The following is a 23,590-nucleotide window of genomic DNA, read 5'->3' as shown; positions in this document are numbered from 1 at the left end:
ATACAATCATTATATGCCACTACTGCAAGAAGAACTGCAGCTCTATTACGGGTAAATGGGGGTCGAACCCCTTATTAACAAACCATTCCCAAATAAGTACAGGTGTTCATATTAATTTGTCTATCCCCTGTACATCTTCACCTATCCCTGTACATCTTCATCTATACTCTACAAATCACTGTGAAGTGTGTGCCAAAGTGTGCTTTTTATTCAGTCACACTTTAAAGTCTGTTCCTGTTCCACGCATGGATGGGGCGTGGGAAATATGACTCATTGTTCTCCTCTGTGCTTACTATTATTTGTCTAGTTTTATATGCGCTATCTCTGAAGGATGGAAACGTAGGTAGCTGTGGAATATTTACAGTTTCTTGACTAAAGGACGGGTCCTTCGATTCCAAGCACGTTCTTTCGAGCTCTGCGGCGTATTGTTTCGAATTACGCCTATCAACATTCACAAAATTTCTGTTATGCTTTATCACCAGACAAAGAAGCCTCCACCCTACGCACCGCGCTCTCTTCCTGTTGATATTACTCCAACGTTAGATAATCATCCCTGACTCAATGCAGAACGAAAAATGATTCGAGCCGGGTAAATGAACAGTCAGCTTTTGCAACAGCCGCAGATTTTGTTTACATCAGGACGCTTATTCATATGTCAGTAAAAGTCGATATCATCTCTCCTAAGTCTTGCGCAACAGGCAGTCTCGATATCTGGACTTTAAAAGAAATTTCCATTAGAATCATCTGTGCTAAAACAGAAGGGAAGTGAGAGGATAAGATATCATTGGTAAACTTAGTGCTTCATTTTTAAGATTTTCGTCACGTGATCTCGATATAAAAGTAGATGGTATTGCTCCATATGCATCTGTAACTTCAGTACACAAAACTAGATATTTATTTCCGAGTAAATATTGTCAGTAAGGGTAAGCCTCTGTCAGGCTTCATTATTGTTTCCATTCATTTATTACAGAATTAACACTCGATGAGTTTTCTTTCACGGATGTGAAAAGTTTCTTCAAGCAATAATTCTTTCTGACAGCTTCATTCCTAAGAGATCAAATGCAGCTGAAACGTCCATACCTTCAGATTTCAGGGACTTAGATGGTGTATTGATTCTTTGTACAACTTTCCACAGAAGAAAACTGCTGTAGAATATGTACAGCCCAATGTTGCTTTGTTGCTAAATTTATTCAAGGTGATGGATACAAGATTGAGGCCATATGTATGGTAACATGCTCATGGAAGCTCAACTATTTTTTTCGGTCGAGGATGTAAAGTAATCAGTTACGAATTTCTTGAGCCAGTAGGACACAGTTCTTTACAAAACGCGTATCTTCAATTTCTGGGATGATTGTCTGATTGGCGGAAGGATTCTGGACAGTATGTAATCGAATGAAAACTTTTTGATCGCCTCTTATAGTTGAACAGGTTACTCTTGCAACCAATACAATCTAATACGAGGATGGTCCATGTTCAACCGCATCCGACCATTTTAAAAAATTAATGCAATCGAGACAGACAGTAAACCATCTGCATATCTGCATAGAGTACTTTAAGTCCGCAGCTCTGCCGACCAATCAAGTGGCTAGGCGATTAGATTCAATTCGAATAGGACCATGGGGCAAACACGTTCTCTTGGTCTGTTCCTTCCCGTGGGCGCCGCCTGCAGCACTAAAAATCATTTTACGTGTTGATTTCAGACGTTATTGCCTCGTGTATTGGCCAGAAGGCCATCCATAAGCAGCAGTATTCAGGATTCATGATGAAAGCGTCGCTTTCTAGTGTTGCATTGGAATAATCCCTTTTTTTGTTTCTTTTGTTCTGCAGGTGTGTTTTCATTCTGTGCGAGGCTAGGCTTATATGTGGCACAATTCGCAGTGTAATATAGTGAGAATTAGTATCACACCTTGTTCGAGCCAGCTGTAGATAATAGTAGCTTTGTATTTTATTTTCTCAGTATATGATGTTCCGGGAACTTGTAGGTATGGTGGACGTATGTACCTACTGCTCGAACGTTAATTCTTATTCATTGAGTAACAATTGGAATTAATATCAATTTCTCCTTACTTATTTTCTTTCTCAAACCATTTGACTTTTATGTTCAATCTACATGTGTTCGTTTATCCTTTATTCACGTCAGTAGCCGATACGAGCACTGCTCTTTGGAAGCAAGCTGTCTTCAGCAAATCCACATCTCCTAAACCACTGGATGGATTTCAACCAAACTCGATACACGTATCACTTTGAAACGTCCCCTTTGAACAATTATACATGACTGTGCTTAAACTGACACACAATATTTTTAGCGCAACGCAATCTGACTTTCAAAAATCCCGACAAAAGAATGGCCCTGACTAACATTAACCTATACGTTTCACAAATCACTTACCTCACAAAAATCTTCATTACTCGAACTACTGCAATACAGCGAGCGCCACTACTACCAGCTAAATAAAAGATTCAAACTATTGAAGGCACTAACTACTGATAGGCACAGTTAGCAAATGAAAGATTTTGATAGAGAACAAACAATGTATTTACCTTAAGGGGATACGGAATCACCTATCCCCGCAATGTTAATATATGCCTACTATAGGGAACATTTTCTCACAAACTACTGGAGACTGAGAGGTAAAAATTTTACTGTATGTGCATTCATATGTTACAACAATACTGAAACAACAGTTTATTGTCAAAGTATTTTCTTACAGAGATATTGTACATTTATTTTTAAGTAAATTTTTTCCATCGCTTTTTACTAGACTATCACCCCTAAGTCTTTTGTAAATCAAGTAATTAAAAAATCGTTGTTTCAGTATGTGATAGGGACCTATGTCACTACGTCATAAAAATTTCAGACTTCTAGGTTGACCAGTACCTGAGATAATGTTCCTAGATGAAGTAAAAAGTAAACTTACGGGAAACGGAGAAAGAAGATTAAAACATTCCTGATCCGTAGCTAATACCCCCTTCACAGTCTTCATAATCATCTTCAAGTCTTCTTTTGGCACCCCTCTGCACCTGTCTTGCTTTTTTCACTAATGTCTTGATTATATTATCAGCATGCCTTAGTCTGTGCTGATCTAAAAAGAACATAGCACGTACCGTACGGGAACCAACACACATACCCAACTTTTGAAGGACCTGGCATTTAGTTATATTTCCAAGATTGAAGGTTGCCACAGCATCATACACACCAAAATGTAGTGTATTAATTCCGACAAACACTGTTTTTGGGAGACGATGCCATATCACACTATTCAAGCACTCGTTGGGGTTCTGCGTTTTTCCGTGAAGACATTTCATCAGAAGACTTCTGTCAGCCAGATCTCTGAAAATGGGCTTTATTTCTGCCATGATGGCTGATGGTAGACTGTGGTGGTGAATGTATTTCTCTCCTGTTGTTAGTCCCCTATTGTATTTACACCAGCTGTTTTCACCTTTGGGGCACAAACCATGTTGTGGATGCTCATCCGTGGATGCGGTGTGGAAATATAAAGCCCATATAGCTCTCCTCATTTCTTCAAGATTGCCTGTATTTTGCCTGATTGCAAGGCCATAGCAGTTCTGAATGTGGTCTATTATGGAATCAGTCAATCTTCCTCTGCCATCCAAGGTTTTCCCATCATCTAGTTTTTTCCCTTTCATAACTGATTTTAACCTTCTCAGCCTGGCACCCATTCTCTTCTGCACATGTCCTATACATTCAAGTTTGCTTATATTTACACTGTTCCCATATGGTTTGCTTTCCAAAACTTCTTTGAATGCTTTAGAGTCACCATCTCCCAGATATTTGACATAGCGAACATTATACCACTGTGAAGAGCGATGAAAAATTTTCTTCACCCCAGCAACCTCCATGCCACCACTACTACCATAATAATTAGCAATACAGTCATCACTGTGTTCATTTTTCAGCCTGCTTGTGCACCTACAGTATTTAGACATTATTGCAACATCAATAACCTTGCCAGTATCAACACTAGTTGCTGTTACAACACCATTGTTGGAGGTGTGGCCCCTTTTCTGCCACGTGCCATCAAACGCCACTGTGAGGTCACGACTGCCGTCATTTTCTTCCACTGCTTCTTCCACAGCAACCTGCATTGACTTCTGTGCTACATCTTCAACTGCAGATCCTAGTACATAATTGTAAGCTTCAAACTTTGAAGGTGCACTTGGAAGATTTAGAACACCACATAGCATATCACCAGCTGCTTTGCCCTTACCAATTGCTCGCAATCCATAAACTAACCTAATATTTACACTATAAAGTTCAGTTTTCTTGTACCCATTATTTACAGTTACTGAAACCGAACTTGGAAACTTACAGTTGTATTTACAAACACTGCATATTAAATTAAACTGGGCAGCCAGGCCAACATGGGATTCTACTTTCAGAGAAACGTTTCCATGACATTTTTTGCAGCACAAACTGTTTTCAAGAGCTTCACACAATATATTCGTATCAATGAGTTCAAAAACTTCATTCCCTCTATCAAGTAAATTATATTTCTCTTCCAAATCTCTTAGTTTTTTATGAGAAGCACTGTTTTCATTTGGTGTAAGTTCGTTCGGCAAATCAGTAATAAGTGGATTCACATTTTCCAACAGTGATGATGATGAACTGCTTTGCTTTGCTAATGAATCAGTATTTCTTTTCTTTTGCCAGTTCACACGCTTTTTAAATACTTTTGCTTTAGCTCTAGGCATTTTCACTGCGAAAAATGAAGCACTAAATACGAAATAACTCAACAACAACTACTTTCTTATATCACACTGTTTACAAAACAGTCCCGCCACAAAGTCAAAGAGTAACTTGAGGAAACCAGAGAGAAACATTTTCGGGCAACTAGTGTATAAATAGTCGCTGGAAACCGGGATATTTGAATTCATGTCACTTCAAAGGTACTGCCAAAAAGTTCATGGTCAGCCACGAGAGACGTGTATAACTAAAGCGCAATACCCGATCTCACAAATATATAAAAATAAAATAGTTATAATTGTAGTAGAGCTATGTATGATACGTCATTTTAAAGAGGAAACATGGCAGAATATAATACGCCAATAAAAAAAAATTCGATTTTTTAACCCAAAATCCGATTCCGTATCCCCTTAATAGTGTTCAAAAGTCATAATATATATATATCAGTCCATGAATCAAATATTACAAATTTACTCTTTCTGATGGACAGACGTCCAGATCGTCCGCTTTCAAAATTCCGCCATGTCTCTCCCCACATCCACCACTGCTGGCGGCTCACCTCCAACTGCACAACGCAATCTGCTATTAACAGCCAACTGCTCAACACTACAACAGCAAATTCCAACAATGCAAACCAGCCACAGACTGCACACAGCACAGCCAGTGATTTTCATACAGAGCGCTACGTGGCGTTACCAATAAGAAAACCTAAACAGCCTACTTACAACTTACTGTCTAGAAAGAACTGATGTGGGGGCAGGAACTAACTACCCGTCAAAGGGGTGGCGGGGAGGGGGGGGGGGGAGGCGGGCGTGAAAAAGCAGTGTAGCCCACGGTGCGTGAATATCCAGACTTGTCATCCAATATTACAGAATGGGAACGCTTAGAGGCTTGGAACAGTGTTACACGTAATTTCAAACCTTTACGAAATTTTTTCTCGCTGACAACCCCCACACACTGATTAAAGGGTAAAAAGTTCATCACTTACTACATTTTCGCTGTTCACGTAGTAAAACTGCTCCATCATGTACGTTGTTTCAATTTATTACTTCTGTAGTACTAGCTCTGTTCACAATACACTTCGCGGACAGTTTCCACTTATGCCGCTGAATATACGTAGAAATATATACGAGGGTCGTTCAATAAGAAATGCTCCATATTTTTTCTCAGAACATATTTATTGTTGAGAGTCACAATTTGGTGATAATATACATCAACATGTCTTGTTCATGTCCTATTTTTCTACATAGCCTCCATCACATTCTATGGCCATACGCCAGCGTTGTGGAAGAGCATGGTAAAAGCTCTTGTGTAAGCGTAGCCATGTTTTCACTGCATGACTACACTCTCGATATCTTCAAAGTGTGTTCCGCGTAGATAATCCTTAAGCTGCCCAAAGAGGTGGAACTCCGAGGGTGCCAGGTCAGATGAAATGGCCTTTCTTTGAATCTTCTGGTCCGCTGTGAGCATTCGTAGAACCTATTGTGAGCACCTTTTTGAATATCCGAGAGTCTCGATTACTGCAGACGCTCTTGCAATGGTGACCGACGATTGTAGAGCCAATTGTCGAGTTGTGATGCGGCGGTCGGCACGAATAATGGCATCCGCACGATTCAGCATGTCTGGAGCAGTGGCTGTGACAGGACGCCCCGAGCATGACTGATCATGGAGCTCTGTTTCTGCATTTCTTGAGGCTGTAACTTTCTTTAGCCATCGCCCAACTGTATTCCTTTCAACTGCAGTATCGCCATGAACTGCGCATAAACGTTTAGAATGTTCATCACATTTTCTTTTCTTGCACACAGGAAATCAATAACAGCAAGCTGCTTGTAACGTGAGTCATATGTAGACGCCATTTTGATGCTGTGCTATGGCTTTGCCATCTGTCAGAACGGTTCGAAACTTCACCGGCGTACAGAATAAACATCAAATGTGAAGCACCAGTAAGAACGTTTTTTCCATGTATATTAAAGGCTTTTTTTAAAAAAAATGTGGGTCGTTACTTATTGAACGACCCTCGTATCATTGTACAACACGTAGCTCAGGAAATACGACGTTTTTAAACATTGAGGTGCTCGAAATTGAAACTGCAGGGCGAAAGTCATAACACACACGGGCGAAATACGTGTTTACGTGTGAAATTGATTTGACATGTGCGTACGTGGCCAAAGCCATGGGTAAAAAGCTCATCCTAGGCCCCTTAAACGATTTCAACCAAATTAGTAACAATCTGCAAGGAAATACTGTGAGGGTAAGAACCATCAGCCTCGTATTCGGGCGAGCGTGTTAACATGGATGGAGAAGAGGGGAGGAGGAGATGGACAGACAGTGAAGGGAACGGACGAGACAGACCCAGATAGGAGGGAGGAGACGAGGAGAGGATGGACCGAGAGAGGAGAGGGAAAAATGGACAGAGAGAGGGAAGATGGGGTGATGGACAGAGAAAAGAAACAGGAGACGATGGAGAGAGAGAGGGGGAGGAAGAGGCAGGCAGAGAGAGGGGGCCGGAGGAGCTGGAGAGGGGTATGAGGAATTGGACAGAGAATGGGAAGAAGAGATGGATAGAGAGGGAGAAGGACAGAGAGATGGGCAGAAAGGGATGCACTAATAGAAGACTGGAATAAATACATACTTAGACAATGCCAGGTACTTAGATCGTAGAATTATAAATTGTTTTGTCAAGTGGAACATTTTCTTCTCCGCATTCACTTTTCAGCCAGTATAAGATGGCTTTGAGCTGTACAGGACTTCAAGATAAGTTTTACAGTTCAGGATACATAGAGAGTTATGTCTTTTGTGATACACGCTTCTTGCTACTATGGACGAAGCAATACAACGGGTAGTTTATATCAGCGTTACACACGTTTTCTCTACAACAGAAGACGCAGCTACACTTACAGGATATGTTACGTTAGAGTGGTTATGTTAGAGTGGTAGAAACTACGGGCTCGTTGTGACTTCCCTAACAGTCGACGCTCGGCGAGTCTCCGAGAGCAGCTTTCCTGGGTATCACTTCATGAAGCAGCGGATTGTTTCCGACCAGTGACGGCTTAGAACCGCTAGGCTGGATTCCTGCTTTCACAAAGCGTAACGGGACTTGAAAAACGTATTCCAGGCGTTTATATTACACGAACGTCCACGAACGTTCGAAAGAACAGACACCACACATTCAGATAATTGTTTCGCCACGATGGGCAGTGATCCATAATTGTCATACTGGGTACACATTTATGTTCGACCTCCAACGGGAATTTAAAATTAGCGAGCGTGGAGGACATGGAGGGGACTGCGGGCAGGTAGCGCTAGGTGGGGGTGGGAGTCGTTCTGGAGCGTGCCGAGACAGTCCGCGTGTTTGTGTTAAACACATTTTCACTCACTGCTGCTGATTCCGTATAAAGACTCGGTGCAGCTAATAAGTTCCTTTCCTTCCTACCCCACCCTCCCCCTCCACCGCCAATTTACATAATACTGCAGGCGTGATTAGTTCCAACGCTTTCGTTGTTACAGTGTTGCTCTGTAGTTGTATTGATCCCAAGAGTTTGTAGTGTAATGGCGGACAGTTTGATTGAAGAAGAAATTCTGAGATTGCTCGAAGAATTTGGATCAGAAATAGACGATGATAGTCTTGAAATTGACGACAGTTTTTCTGAAACAGACAGTAAATACAAAGATCAGGCGTCATCCAGCATGAATAGAGATAGCAACCATATTCACGTTCGTTTTACTGATTCGCGTCTTGTATTTTGAAGGCACCAATAAGTGTCTTGAAAGTGGAAATGTGCTTTCAGGTGAAGTAGAAGAATGTGAAGCTCCCAAACGACGAGGCAGCACATAACGACGGCAGGATTCTCGAAGCAACATCGTTGCCTGGATAAATGTTCGACGCCAGTTGCCCTTCTTTGGAGATGAATTTGACTGTAGGAGCCTATTTATTGGCGGGAATATGATAATAAAAACATAAATATTTTTAAACCGTGGAGACAAAATAAAATAACCTCCAGATCGGTTTTGGCCAGCTGGTCTGCTGTGGAGCTACATGAGATGTATCAGTTGCTTGCTACAATTATTCACATGACCTTGTGCACAAAGCAAATATCACTGACTATCGTAGCAATGAGGTAATGCATCTTTACGTGCGAAATTTGTGAAGAGGGATAGATGTAGGTCAGTTTATTTTATGATTCATGTCATTAACAATGACGATCACATACGCAGAGGCAACCAAACCATGATCCTTTACATAAAATCTGGCCGTTTTATGATAACTTTATACTGAAAAGTAAGAGCAGTTTTTATCCTGACGAAAATCTAACAGCTGATGAAGGTTTATGTTCTCTTAGGGAAAGAATTCGATTTAGAGTATGCATCAAGAACAAGCCTGATACTTGTTTGTAATACAAGTAAAACAGGTGTCGACCATGAAGATCAGTTGGTGCATCATTTTCGACAGCGTTCAGTGAAATGATGGAACCAGGTATTTTTTCAAGTAGTTATGATATGTGTTGTCAGTTCCTACAGTGGGGTTGTACTGGAAGCGGTAAGGTGTTAGAGCACAATAACAATGAACATTCAATTTAACTGAGACGTGGCGGCTTTGCGCCATCTTTAGATCCTCTGACTTACTGGCATTTCGGTAGGAGGAGCGAGTACCAGACTGATTCGCTGACGATGACCGCTGTATGCGAGTGACGAGAAAGTTGGACCCGTGCGGCGATTGTCCAGTTGGTGTTGGTGCGAGGCGGCTGAAGGTACGGTCTGAGAGGCCAGTCTGTTGGAATGGTGGTCGTTGGGGCCTCTCTGTGTATTCGGAGCCGCATTTACGATAGCATCCACTGTGACTGATTTCTGGGTTTGGAGAGAGACTGGATCAGCAATTTGCCTTCTGGAATGTTCTTACTGTGTGGAGTTTGGATGTCAGCCGCCGAAATATTGCTTTGCAGGATGACATATGGAGCACCAAAGAAATTATGGTTCGTATTGTGTTTATTCCATCAGTTTGAAAGATGGGGTTTGCTTGCAATTACTGTACATATTTGAAGCCGCGAGTGTAACTTTGCCGATTTGCTTATTTACTTCTATTCACGTCTGCATAAGAAGTATTGTACGGGCAGCTGGTCTGTTAGAATGTCCGAGTTAGTCTCGGGTTACAACTACGTATACTTGGATGGGTCTCTGACTGTGGTGGTAAATTTGTTTGAACTGTTCTGCGCCAATTCTACCGGAGGTACTTAAGGCTCTCTGGTGTTTCCATTTGTTGTTCTGTAGCTTCAAGTCATTCCCCATCTGTTGTAATTTTTGAGCAGTGTTGAATCAGCTTTTGATATTTTAAATTAATGTTCTTTTAAATTTGTGTGTATATGGGTTTGTATCTTGAAGGTCTGCAATTTCAATTTCATCTGTAGATGTTAAGCCTAAAGTCCGTGTCAGGGGGGTAAGCCTGTATGTTATACTGTAGTTTCAAAAGAGCATTCCGTATCTGTTGGTAAATCCGCTGTTGGTTATCACAAGTGTCATATCCTTTTATATTAGCAGTTTTAGTACATTAATTGAAATTTTTGCTTATAATTAAAACATTTAAACCTTACTCATTGAACTTAGAGTTAAGTAATCGCTTAGCGAACGTTACGTTACTTTAAGGGCTTTATTAAGTCTCGAAAGACCTGAACACCTTATTGCCGGAGTTCTTGTCTTTAGTATGGTAGTGTGTACGCTGTCTGTTGACAGCCTTGGCTTCTGAGCCGTGACATCGTAACTGTCGCGGCCCTTGCCCGCCTGTACCTACTCCTGTATTTCGGCCTGTGCACGTACCTGGACAGTGTCCCCGGTGGCCGTTAACTGTCGCTGGGATTTGGTTCCAGCTGCAGCTGCTAAACAAGTTACGTTTTCCGGATATTCTACCTGATGGGTGGTTTTAAGTAACTGCCTTTTCGAGCTTGCCCCGTGTTGTGATCTAAAGCAATGAAGGTAAGATTCTATTTTCCGTACCTGAGTTTACGAACATTTACTGTACTTCAGTTTTCTGAACGTTTAAATTCCATCTGTAATTCACTGCTCTTGATAGTCACTTTGGCCTAACTTAGTTGCTCACTTCTTGTAACGCATTGCAAGTTTATCAGACTTAAAACTGTAAATTTTCCTTCTTTCTCGGAAGACTGATTCTTGTTCTTGCCTGCTGTGTAATTTACATTAGAAACCTTTACTGAATTCCACTGTTATAATTGTGTGGGTTTTAATTGAAGGCCTTACGGCCATTTAAAATTTTGAGTGACTTTGACTTCTTGTCTACTGACAAGGGAACCTCCCCATCGCACCCCCCTCAGATTTAGTTATAAGTTGGTACAGTGGATAGGCCTTGATAAACTGAACACAGATCAATTGAGAAAACAGGAAGAAGTTGTGTGTAACTGTGAAAAAATAAGCAAAATATACAAAGTGAGTAGTCCATGGGCCACATAGGGAACATCATGCACAATCTGAGATCAGGAGCGCCGTGGTCCCGTGGTAGCGTGAGCAGCTGCAGAGCGAGGGGTCCTTAGTTCAAGTCTTCCCTGGAGTGAAAATTTTACTTTATTTATTTTTGCATAGTTATTATCTGTCCGTTCGTTCATTGACGTCTCTGTTCACTGTAATAAGTTTAGTGTCTGTGTTCTGCGACCGCATCGCAAAACCGTGCGATTAGTAGACGAAAGGACGTGCCTCTCCAATGGGAACCGAAAACATTTGATCGCAAGGTCGTAGGTCAACCGATTCCTCCACAGGAAAACACGTCTGATATATTCTATACGACACTGGTGACGGCATGTGCACCACATGACAGGAATATGTTGTCGACCCACCTAACTTGTACACTTGGCGATTCTTCTACCTTGCCCGATTTAGGTTTTCTTGTGGATGTGATAATCACTCCCAAAAAAGTGATGAAAACATAAGATTTTGTCACATAAACTGAAAATAAAAAATAAAAGTTTTCACTCAATGGAAGACTTGAACCAAGGACCTTTCGTTCCGCAGCTGCTCACGTTACCACGAAACCATGGCGCTCCTGCGATCCTATTGTCCTTGATGTTGCATATGTTCCCCTGAACTACTCAGTTTGTATATTTTGCTTATTTTTTCACAGTTCCACACAACTTCTTCCTGTTTTCTCAATTGATTTGTGTTCAGTTTTTCAAGGCCTATCCACTGTGCCAACTTATAACTAAATCTGAGGGGGGTGCGATGGGGAGGTTCCCTTGTGAGTTTTAAGAGTGACACCTGCATGGGTAAGGGTGGCTTCCGTCTCATTACAGTGATAAACAGTAGTTATTTCGAAACTTCCTGGCAGATTAAAACTGTGTGAAGTTTCATATCAGCGCACACTCCGCTGCAGAGTGAAAATCTCATTCTGGAGACATCCCCCAGGCTGTAGTTAAGCCATGTCTCCGCAGTATCCTTTCTTTCAGGAGAGCTAGTTCTACAAGGTTCGCAGGAGAGCTTCTGTAAAGTTTGGAAGGTAGGAGACGAGGTACTGGCAGAAGTGAAACTGTGAGGAGCGGACGTGAGTCGTGCTTGGGTAGCTCAGTTGATAGAGCACTTGCCCGCGAATGGCAAAGGTCCCGAGTTCGAGTCTCGGTCGGGCACACAGTTTTAATCTGCCAGGAAGTTTCATATCAGCGCACACTCCGCTACAGAGTGAAAATCTCATTCCAGTAGTTATGTCAATTATTGTTTCTACGTTTTAAATTTGATTGTGTGCGTGAAGCTTGTTGTTTAAATTGCTATTTCTTTAGAATGGCTTATTTAAGTGAAACTTGCTGTTCATTATTATATATCAGGTGCAAGAGAATATTTTATTAAATCCAAGGAGCTACGAAATAAAGCTAAAAATAACTGCAAAATATATTTCTATTCCTATGTCAATAACGTTGGACTGATGCTGCCAATTATAAATCTGAAAATAGTCAGATTCTTTGAAGTAATTCTTCTGGATATCAGCAGAAATAGGAAAGACATTCATAAAAAACGCTTATTCAACTTCTTTACATCCGTTTTTTCTTACAGAGCTACTTATCTGATCATGCCAATGGATTTACTCGTATTTCGTTTTAATCCTGATTGTCATAAAACGGATCAAGAAATTGTGTTCCAACGCTACGTTTTCTGGATTTCCTGGGTAAATGTCAATCAGGTCCAGCATTCGACGAGATGAACGAGAAAAACCTTCCAAAACAACCCTCAAATTGTCCGATAGAATAGACTTTTAGCAACCTAGGACTCACTGTAATACAGTCTTCGTCTCCTCAGTTTCATATATCGTTGTGCATTCATGGCGAACGGACTGAATAATTGCTAAGACGATACTGTTTGTTGCAGTTTGGTGAAAAGATTGGTGATTGTATTTCGGCAATGTTCTCCAACAGTCCGCATCGGCCATGACTGAAAAATTGAGTCGAAACGGCCGCTGCGCCAAGATATCGCTGCAATTTCTCATGAACAAGCTGGCAACCAAACAAACATGATTTCAAGGCTCCTTCTGTGGACGTCTATGGTACTAGGATAGAGGACACTAACTCCAGTGGCACAAAGGCGGTGTTGCTGAACCACTTATTTAGTTATGCGCCACTATAAACAAATATTTCAAATTTCACTCAGTTAATATCCTGGTTTTTGGAACTCCTGTCATTTAAAATACTTAAGAAACTCCTATAAAACTACAGGGTGTTTCAAAAATGACCGGTATATTTGAAACGGCAATAAAAACTAAACGAGCAGCGATAGAAATACACCGTTTGTTGCAATATGCTTGGGACAACAGTACATTTTCAGGCAGACAAACTTTCGAAATTACAGTAGTTACAATTTTCAACAACAGATGGCGCTGCAAGTGATGTGAAAGATATAGAAGACAACGCAGTCTGTGGGTGCGCCATTCTCTACGTCGTCTTTCTGCTGTAAGCGTGTGCTGTTCACAACGTGCAAGTGTGCTGTAGACAACATGGTTTATTCGTTAGAACAGAGGATTTTTCTGGTGTTGGAATTCCACCACCTAGAACACAGTGTTGTTGCAACAAGACGAAGTTTTCAACGGAGGTTTAATGTAACCAAAGGACCGAAAATTTCAACAGACTGGGAACGTGACGGATGAACGTGCTGGAAAGGTAGGGCGACCACGTACAGCAACCACAGAGGGCAACGTGCAGCTAGTGCAGCAGGTGATCCAACAGCGGCCTCGGGTTTCCGTTCGCTGTGTTGCAGCTGCGGTCCAAATGACGCCAACATCCACGTATCGTCTCATGCGCCAGAGTTTACACCTCTATCCATACAAAATTCAAACGCGGCAACCCCTCAGGGCCGCTACCATTGCTGCACGAGAGACATTCGCTAACGATATAGTGCACAGGATTGATGACGGCGATATGCATGTGGGCAGCATTTGGTTTACTGACGAAGCTTATTTTTACCTGGACGGCTTCGTCAATAAACAGAACTGGCGCGTATGGGGAACCGAAAAGCCCCATGTTGCAGTCCCATCGTCCCTGCATCCTCAAAAAGTACTGGTCTGGGCCGCCATTTCTTCCAAAGGAATCATTGGCCCATTTTTCAGATCCGAAACGATTACTGCATCACGCTATCTGGACATTCTTCGTGAATTTGTGGCGGTACAAACTGCCTTAGACGACACTGCGAACACCTCGTGGTTTATGCAAGATGGTGCCCGGCCACATCGCACGGCCGACGTCTTTAATTTCCTGAATGAATATTTCGATGATCGTGTGATTGCTTTGGGCTATCCGAAACATACAGGAGGCGGCTTGGATTGGCCTCCCTATTCGACAGACATGAACCCCTGTGACTTCTTTCTGTGGGGACACTTGAAAGACCAGGTGTACCGCGAGAATCCAGAAACAATTGAACAGCTGAAGCAGTACATCTCATCTGCATGTGAAGCCATTCCACCAGACACGTTGTCAAAGGTTTCGGGTAATTTCATTCAGAGACTGCGCCATATTATTGCTACGCATGGTGGATATGTGGAAAATATCGTACTATAGAGTTTCCCAGACCGCAGTGCCATCTGTTGTTGAAAATTGTAACTACTGTAATTTCGAAAGTTTGTCTGCCTGAAAATATACTGTTGTCCCAAGCATATTGCAACAAACGGTGTATTTCTATCGCTGCTCGTTTAGTTTTTATTGCCGTTTCAAATATACCGGTCATTTTTGAAACACCCTGTATATTGTCTCTTATGATATGTGAATGGATAACGTGACTTCCAAGACACCACAGAATTTTCGAATATTAGCTGTAGGAGCGAATGCAGAAGCTTATTTTGCAGGAAACTTCGCAGTAGAACGAATAATTCGTAGTAGTCTCATTTTCCTATAATTACTTGATTTATAGCACTGAGGCTTTTTGAACACATTCCTTTAGGCAGGCAGAGATAATCAATCTGGAAAACTGGTTTGTACGAGAATCAGATTATTCTGAATTAACGGCTGTGTCGAAGATTTCAGTTACAGATATATCCTTTTGAGCATTATGTCGAACGTCTGCAGAAAGGTAGGATAAATTCTAGTGCAAGACTTCACACCTCAGCGTTGACCAGTGACCTGAAGATCGTACAGATGAGCAATATTTCATAACATCGACGTTTATTCGTAAATAAACGAATGTAGGAAAGAAAGAGAAAAGAAAAATGCATATATAGCATAAATTACAATCAGTTCACGCGATTAACTACTTACGCACGAATTATATGGCAAACAAATTATATTGGAAAAAGAAGGACAGAAAGGGAAAGAAATATACATACGTGAAATAAATTACTCATAGTTTGTTTACGCGAATAAGTAAAGGAACCGAAGACAGCCTCCGACATCTATTACAAATCTCCGCATCGTGAACTCAGGGCATTACAGAATCGTGGAAATTCTAATTGATAAATATTGAACCTAACGGGACTACTGCGGGAATGCGAGGGTTTTGGGTGGGGAGAAACTAAAATCTAAAGTAAAAACCTCAAAAACAAAGAAATAATAACATGCAAAAAAAAGGCAAAAGCGACAGAGACAGGAAATACCACAAAAGCGGTAGAGGAATCGTAAAGGAAATCGCACTACACACATAACGAAAATTCTTGAAAAAATAATCAAACGTGGAATTAACCTACATAGGTCAATTCCATTTCCCAGTTCCAAGGTTTGTTATTTTTTGCGTTTTCGCGGTAGGCATCGATCTAATTGACGATTCCACGTCCTGTTATTTTTAATGATTTGTATTAGGTATGGATAATTATTGCGTTAAAGATGCAACTCATTCTTATCACTCTTTCTACTGCTGCTCAAACCTCGGTAAATAACAAACCTTGGAGTCGATAACTGTACTTAATCTATAAAGCTCGAGTACTGAGACCAGAATCAAAAAATATGTTCTAAAATGGTAAAACTCAAAAAATAATGAAACGTGGAATTGAGATCTATAATTGACCTCAATGCAGGGTGACAATTACTAAAATTTATGAAATAAAATCGTCATAACTTTGAACAGTTTGCGTTAAGACGTTCAAACCGCACGGTTGGCGCGGGGCATGATGGGAATTAGTATGTGCATCCATTGTTTGGTTTAGCGACGAACCCCACTTTCATTCGGATGGGTTAGTCAATAAGCAAAATTGGCGCATTTCGAGATCGAGAAGTCTCTTGACCCTCTATAGGTGACTGTGTGGTGTGCGATGTCCAGTCACGGAATAGTCCGTGCGATATTCCTTGATGGCACGGCGACTACCGAACTGTACGTGAAGGTTTTGAAAGATATTTTCATCCCATTATCCAAAGTCACCCTGATTTCGACAAGAAGTGGTTCATCAAGATGGAGCTCGACCGCATGGAAGCAGGAGAGTGTTTGATGTCCTGGAGGAGCACTTTGGTGACTGCATTCTGGCTCAGGGATACCCAGAGGCTCCTGGCACAGGCGTCTATTGGCCGCCATATTCTCTGGATCTGAACATATAAGACTTCTTTTTGTGAGGCTATATTAAAGACAAGGTGTATATCAATAACCCCTAAACCACTGCTGAGCTGAAAACAGCCATTCAGTAGGTCATCGACAGCGTCGTTTCCGACACTTCAGTGGGACATGCAGAATTTCGCTAGTCGTCTGCGCTACATCATCGCCAATCATGTCATACCCTAAATCTGAATATCTGTAGTGACGTTTACATGTTGAATAAAGTGTGTGCATGTCGTAGTTTGTAATTGATTAAGGTTTTTTTGTGTAGTTCAATAATTTTCACCCTGTACTTTCCTCTTAGGTTTATGCCTATCCTCACCCTCGGAAAAGGAACCACATTCGAAATAAAACAGCTCAAAAATTTGTGAAACAATATGGCAAATATTAAATCAGATCGTTTCACACACAGCAGTGAAAGTTGGGCTCCCAGGTTCCCGCCTAATCTGACTCTCAGAAATCGTGCCATATTCGCAAAAAATAGCCAAATATTTGTGGAAACCAAGACGATAAATACGACTGCAGATCGTTTCATTCGCTGCAATATAATCTGTGGTCTCAGCTTCCTGCCTAATCTAATCCTCGAAAATTGTGTCAAATTCGGAAAAAACAGCCAAACACTTATGAGAACCAAGATTACTAATGTGATTGCCATTTCATTCATTTTCAGCAGTTTACGCTGCCCGCTTAGGTTCCTGCTTAACCACACCCTCAGAAATCGTGACATAGTTGTAATAAACAGCAGAGTTTACGTAAGATACTAAGACAACCACAGGTAACGTATAATAATAGGCCGCTTGCATTCTTCGCATCATAAGCTCATGACGTCACACACGACCTCCTTTTTCAAATCTGACAGTTGGAATCGGACAGTCGAATTGACCCGTGCAATCGATTTGACTTTTAAGTTTTGGATGTCGCCCATTGGCAGAACTTATGTATTTGTTAATGGCTTACCTTCTGACACCCATCGTTGCTGCGTGGTCGCACTGCATGTCACGGTGTCCTTACGATGTTGCTGACTGGGTACGGACACCCTTGTTACTCGTCAATCGTTTCGTGTCAGACCGTTGCTAAGCAATGGCTTGGACCTCTGCAGGAAGCCCTGTATTGTTGAGAGCAGCATCACGTCATCATTTTTTGTTTACTGTTAGAGGACATGCGGTAAATAATCGTCACATAATTACGGAAACTATTCAGCGATAACAGCACTCTGTAGTAAGTGTCCGGCAATGGCATGGTATCCTTGAGGACATGGGACCCAGGAGACATGTAGAAACGAAAGCAAATGAAAATAGGGAAAAAATAAAACGCGAAACATTGATAAAATAATTCAATCTTTCACTATGTTAAAATAATTAAAGAAGGCTCTGAAAATCTGTCAGAGGTAAATATAATCACATAATTTATCTCCTTTACCCAGATCCAGAGCCGAAAGAGGCTACAAGCAGCCGAGGCGCCAGCCCTTCGCACTTTTCGTCAAGTCGCAGTTTTGTGACGGGTGAAAAAAATATGAAGAGTAGAAGAAAGATGAAAGATGGTTCAAATGGCTCTGAGCACTATGGGACTTAACATCTGAGGTCATCGGTCCCCTAGAACTTAGAACTACTTAAACCTAACTAAACTAAGGACATCACACACATCCATGCCCGAGGCAGGATTCGAACCTGCGACCGTAGCGGTCTCGCGGTTCCAGACTGCAGCGCCTAGAACCGCACGGCCACTTCGGCCGGTCAAAGATGAAAGAGGGAAGGTGAGATAGGAGTGGGAAGAGGAGAGCAGAGGAGAGAGAGGTACTAAGAAAATCATAAGGGGATTCGAATTAGACTGCAAAGAGCAACAGCTCCATGGGATCTGTCTTCCATGTTATGGATAAACTTGTTTCTTGTGTTAGGGTACTAGACGGAGTCTCATTATACCAAGCGATCCAAGGGAACGAAGTTGTAGAGGCTATATTTTGCATTCAATATTTTGTTTGTTACGGCTTTCTATTGATCAGCTATGAAAAACTAATCGCGCTATAGTTGCAAGGAACGCGCCTTTAAAATATATGCTGGGCATCAGTTGTACTAGTTACTCCACTACCTAGGTCAAAGATCAATCTGATTTAACACTCGAACATCAAGTAAGTGTATATAAAGAACACAAAGACTCAGAGGTGAGAAAGGTTGCGGCCAAGGCTAGGACAGTGCACCCCTCATAGGCGACATAGGCAATGTTATGTAAAAAATAGTCTAGTCACAATTTAAATTCAACCAACAAGCGCTGCAACGTGTGTTTTCGGTGTCACAAATTGGCTAATCAGGAAACGTCTGTATACTGAAGCGGGTGACATCACCTACAAATTCTTCGACCACAGCATGCAACAGTGCCAGGAATTAAAAACTTGTTACGTTATTTCATCCAGGCTAACGCTGTTAGACTTCAACCTGAGTGCGTAGTTGTTATCACTCCGATACTGGTGCCCTAAAAATATTCTCCTCCTTGTAAGTGATTTGGCCTAGGAATCAATCTAAGTACTGTTACTGAAATATTGGGGAGTAAGCACATTTTCATAGAGCAACTGAAGATATGAAGGGGTAGCACATTCCAGTCGGACCACAGAGACTTCTGCAAGCCCTCAGAAGACGATAAACTTCTTCGCCGCCTTTGAATAGCTTCTGCATATAAGACGAAGGAGAAGAGCAAAACGTTTTTACTAAAATGGGCAACAGTCTGGATGACTGACTGATATGGCCTTGTAACACTAACCAAAATGGCCTTGCTGTGCTGGTACTGCGAACGGCTGAAAACAAGGGGAAACTACAGCCGTAACTTTTCCCGAGGGCATGCAGCTTTACTGTATGGTTAAATGTGATGGCGTCCTCTTGGGTAAAATGTTCCGGAGGTAAAATAGTCCCCCATTCGGATCTCCGGGCGGGGACTACTCAAGAGGATGTCGTTATCAGGAGAAAGAAAACTGGCGTTCTACGGATCGGAGCGTGGAATGTCAGACCCCTTAATCGGGCAGGTAGGTTAGAAAATTTAAAAATCTTAGAAGCTAGATTAAGGAAAGGCAAACCTACGTTTCTAGCATTTGTAGACTTGTTCTTGTTGTGGTGGTCTTCAGTCCTGAGACTGGTTTGATGCAGCTCTCCATGCTACTCTATCCTGTGCAAGCTTCTTCATTTTAACCATACAGTAAAGCTGCATGCCCTCAGGAAAAATTACGGCTGTAGTTTCCCCTTGCTTTCAGGCGTTCGCAGTACCAGCACAGCAAGGCCGTTTTGGTTAATGTTACAAGGCCAGATCAGTCAATCATCCAGACTGTTGCCCCTGCAACTACTGAAAAGGCTGCTGCCCCTCTTCAGGATCCACACGTTTGTCTGGCCTCTCAACAGATACCCTTCCGTTGTGGTTGGACCTACGGTACGGCCATCTGTATCGCTGAGGCACGCAAGCCTCCCCACCAACGGCAAGGTCCATGGTTCATGGGAAAGGAGAATATCCATATGTACATACATATATACATACATACATTTTTATTTTATAATGTGACTGGAATACTCTCTTTCAAATTCTGAAGGTGGCAGGGGTAAAATACAGGGAGCGAAAAGCTATTTTCAATTTGTACAGAAACCAGATGGCAGTTGTAAGAGTCGAGGGACATGAAAGGGAAGCAGCGGTTGGGAAGGGAGTGAGACAGGGTTGTAGCCTCTCACCGACGTTATTCAATCTCTATATTGAGCAAGCAGTGAAGGAAACAAAAGAAAAATTCGGAGTAGGTATTAAAATCCATGGAGAAGAAATAAAAACTTTGAGGTTTGCCGATGACGTTGTAATTCTGTCAGAGACAGCAAAGGACTTGGAAGAGCAGTTGAACGGAATGGACAGTGTCTTGAAAGGAGGGTATAAGATGAACATCAACAAAAGCAAAACAAGGATAATGGAATGTAGTCGAATTAAGTCGGGTGATGCTGAAGGAATTAGTTTAGGAAATGAGACACTTAAAGTAGTAAAGGAGTTTTGCTATTTGGGGAGCAAAATAACTGATGATGGTCGAAGTAGAGAGGATATAAAATGTAGACTGGCAACGGCAAGGAAAGCATTTCTGAAGAAGAGAAATTTGTTAACATCGAGTATAGATTTAAGTGTCAGAAAGTCGTTTCTGAAAGTATTTGTATGGAGTGTAGCCATGCATGGAAGTGAAACATGGACGATAAATAGTTTGGACAAGAAGAGAATAGAATCTTTCGAAATGTGGTGCTACAGAAGAATGCTTAAGATTAGATGGGTAGATCACATAACTAATGAGGAAGTACTGAATAGGATTGGGGAGAAGAGAAGTTTGTGGCACAACTTGACTAGAAGAAGGGATCGGTTGGTAGGACATGTTCTGAGGCATCAAGGGATCACCAATTTAGTATTGGAGGGCAGCGTGGAGGGTAAAAATCGTAGAGGGAGACCAGGAGATGAATACACTAAGCAGATTCAGAAGGATGTAGGCTGCAGCAGGTACTGGGAGATGAAGAAGCTTGCGCAGGATAGAGCAGAATGGAGGGGTGCATCAAACCAGCCTCAGGACTGAAGACCGCAACAACAACAATATAAATGGTGTCTCAAAAAGAGAGCCCGGATTGAAAAAACCCGTTATTTTTATTTATTGTTGCTGGAAATATTTGTTTTTCATGTTTTATTGACAGTGGTCATTAAGGTTACGTTTTGATATAGTGCTTTTGTTTTACAGGTCAGTGTTTGTGGGGTATCGGCATGGGAAGATACAGTATGGAATAGCAAGAGTTGATTTTGGAAACTCACTATGAGATTGGTGAAGGATTCACGGAAACTGGAAACTCCGCACTGCCCTTGAACTCAACAGTGTACTACGCGAGTCAAGCACGTAGCAAAAGAATGAGGTGGCGATGTCAGGACACCGCTCCATGAAATTATACACGACCTAGCTTCCGTGCAGTGAAATTGAAAGGTATTCTGATTTTCAGTCACACGACAAAAAAGGGATAATTACTGTCGATGCTAAGCAACTATAGATTCAAACCCTCGATATGTCGACAGCACTATCGCCTATCCCCCACACCTACTTTAGCCAAGACAAAGTGTTGTACATTGTTGGCCTTATATGAATTCAGTTATTGTTTTTTTAATCAGATCAGTTCTTACTTGGAACTAATTTCATGGAAGTGCAGCCGTTTATTGTTTTTGTGCTGTGTGCCATTGTAATAGTTTTTAATGATGAGTAAGTCAGTAACAAGAACGAACTGGAAAACCGATTTTGATTCATCCACTAGAGTTATGATACGCCAAAAATTTTTACACACAACTACAATAGCCTAATTACCTATCAATAACAGCTTAGAGTCAGCCTGAACTCGTTAATTGGAGAGTTGCAGGACACTGGGGTTGCAACATTTCATTATTTCACAAGGCAGTGGAGCGGTAGCCTAAACATAATTAAAAATAGCATTAAATGAAAATCAGTACATAAAAATACACTTGGATTTTCTGCGTCGCCTTAAAATCACGCAAATTAACAAAAATTTTGCCCAACACCGACATTTCAGTTCTTTAAAAAAATTTGAAAATTCTGTAATCTTTAGCCCAAATGGCCAAATCATATTGCCAAATAAAAAATATTTAGCTCTATATATATATATATATATATATATATATATATATATATATATATATAGGGTGGTCAGAAAATGTCTGAAACACTTGTCGTGATGTTGTAGGGGTTGTAGGGCAGATTGTATGTACTGAGACATAAATGTTAAGAAAAAAAATGCGGTACATTGCGCCGTTTCCGGGTTATTTAGCATTGAAGTTAGCCAATCAGATCGTCGCGATCGTAAATCCAAGTTTCAGCTAACGAGACAAAGCACTCGTTGGGCAACACCGCCCCTAGCAGGCCGCTTGAGTGTGAGCGCGCGACGCCCCGATTGGATAAATTCTATGTTAAATAACTCGGAAACGGAGCAACGTATCGAATGTCGTTCTTAACATTTATGTCTCAGTACAACCTGCCCTGTAACATCCCTACAAGCATTTCACACATTTTCTGACCACCCTATATATTTATATATACTTACTTATCGCGAATGGACCCAGAAGGATCACGCAAAGCTTTCTGACGTCGTTTCTTCCATACTTCTTTCATTCGTTCTCCATGTTTTCTTTTTCTTTCTTCTGTCCATTTTGTTCCTGGTCTCTTTAGTGCTTCCTTCTCCGACAATACAATCCACTTTTCCACCTTATTTCTAAAAGTTTTTCTATCTTTGACATCTTTAAGTTCAATATTTGCTTTTTGTAAATCTAATTTTACTTGGCTAATCCATGGTGTTGTTGATTTGACTTTTTCTATGTAAGTGAGAATTCTGTTGGTGAGTCGTGTGGGGGGAAGTCTAGTGACATGTCCATAAAATTTTAATCTTCGCCTTCTTATGTCTGCTGCCAGGTTTGATATAGTTTCTGTGGTTCTTCTTGATTGTATCCGGTATCCTTCTTCTGTTAATTTTGGACCTAAAATCTTTCTCATAATTTTGCGTTCTTCTTTTAGTACTTTTTCTAAATCACATTTTGTGTGGAGTGTGAGCGTTTCACTAGCATATAGTGCTGCTGGCTTAATTACTGCGCAGTAGTGTCTGATTTTTGTGTTCGAGGAGATGCATTTTTATTGTATATTTCATGTGTCATACCATATGCTCTCTTCATTTTCTGTTGTCTGATCTTCTGTGCAACTTTCTCTCCTCCGGTTGGCTCCAAAATTTCACCTAGGTATTTAAAATGTTTTACTCTATTTATTTTTCCATATTTTGTGTTCAAACTGTGTATATGGAATTTCGTACAGAAAAATTCTGTCTTTTGAAACGAAATTTGTAAACCTACTTTATCCGCGCATTCCTT

Source organism: Schistocerca americana, chromosome 6 (assembly GCF_021461395.2).
Source record: "Schistocerca americana isolate TAMUIC-IGC-003095 chromosome 6, iqSchAmer2.1, whole genome shotgun sequence".
NCBI classification, from domain to species: Eukaryota; Metazoa; Arthropoda; class Insecta; order Orthoptera; family Acrididae; genus Schistocerca; species Schistocerca americana.
Note: the sequence above shows the minus strand (reverse complement) of the source record.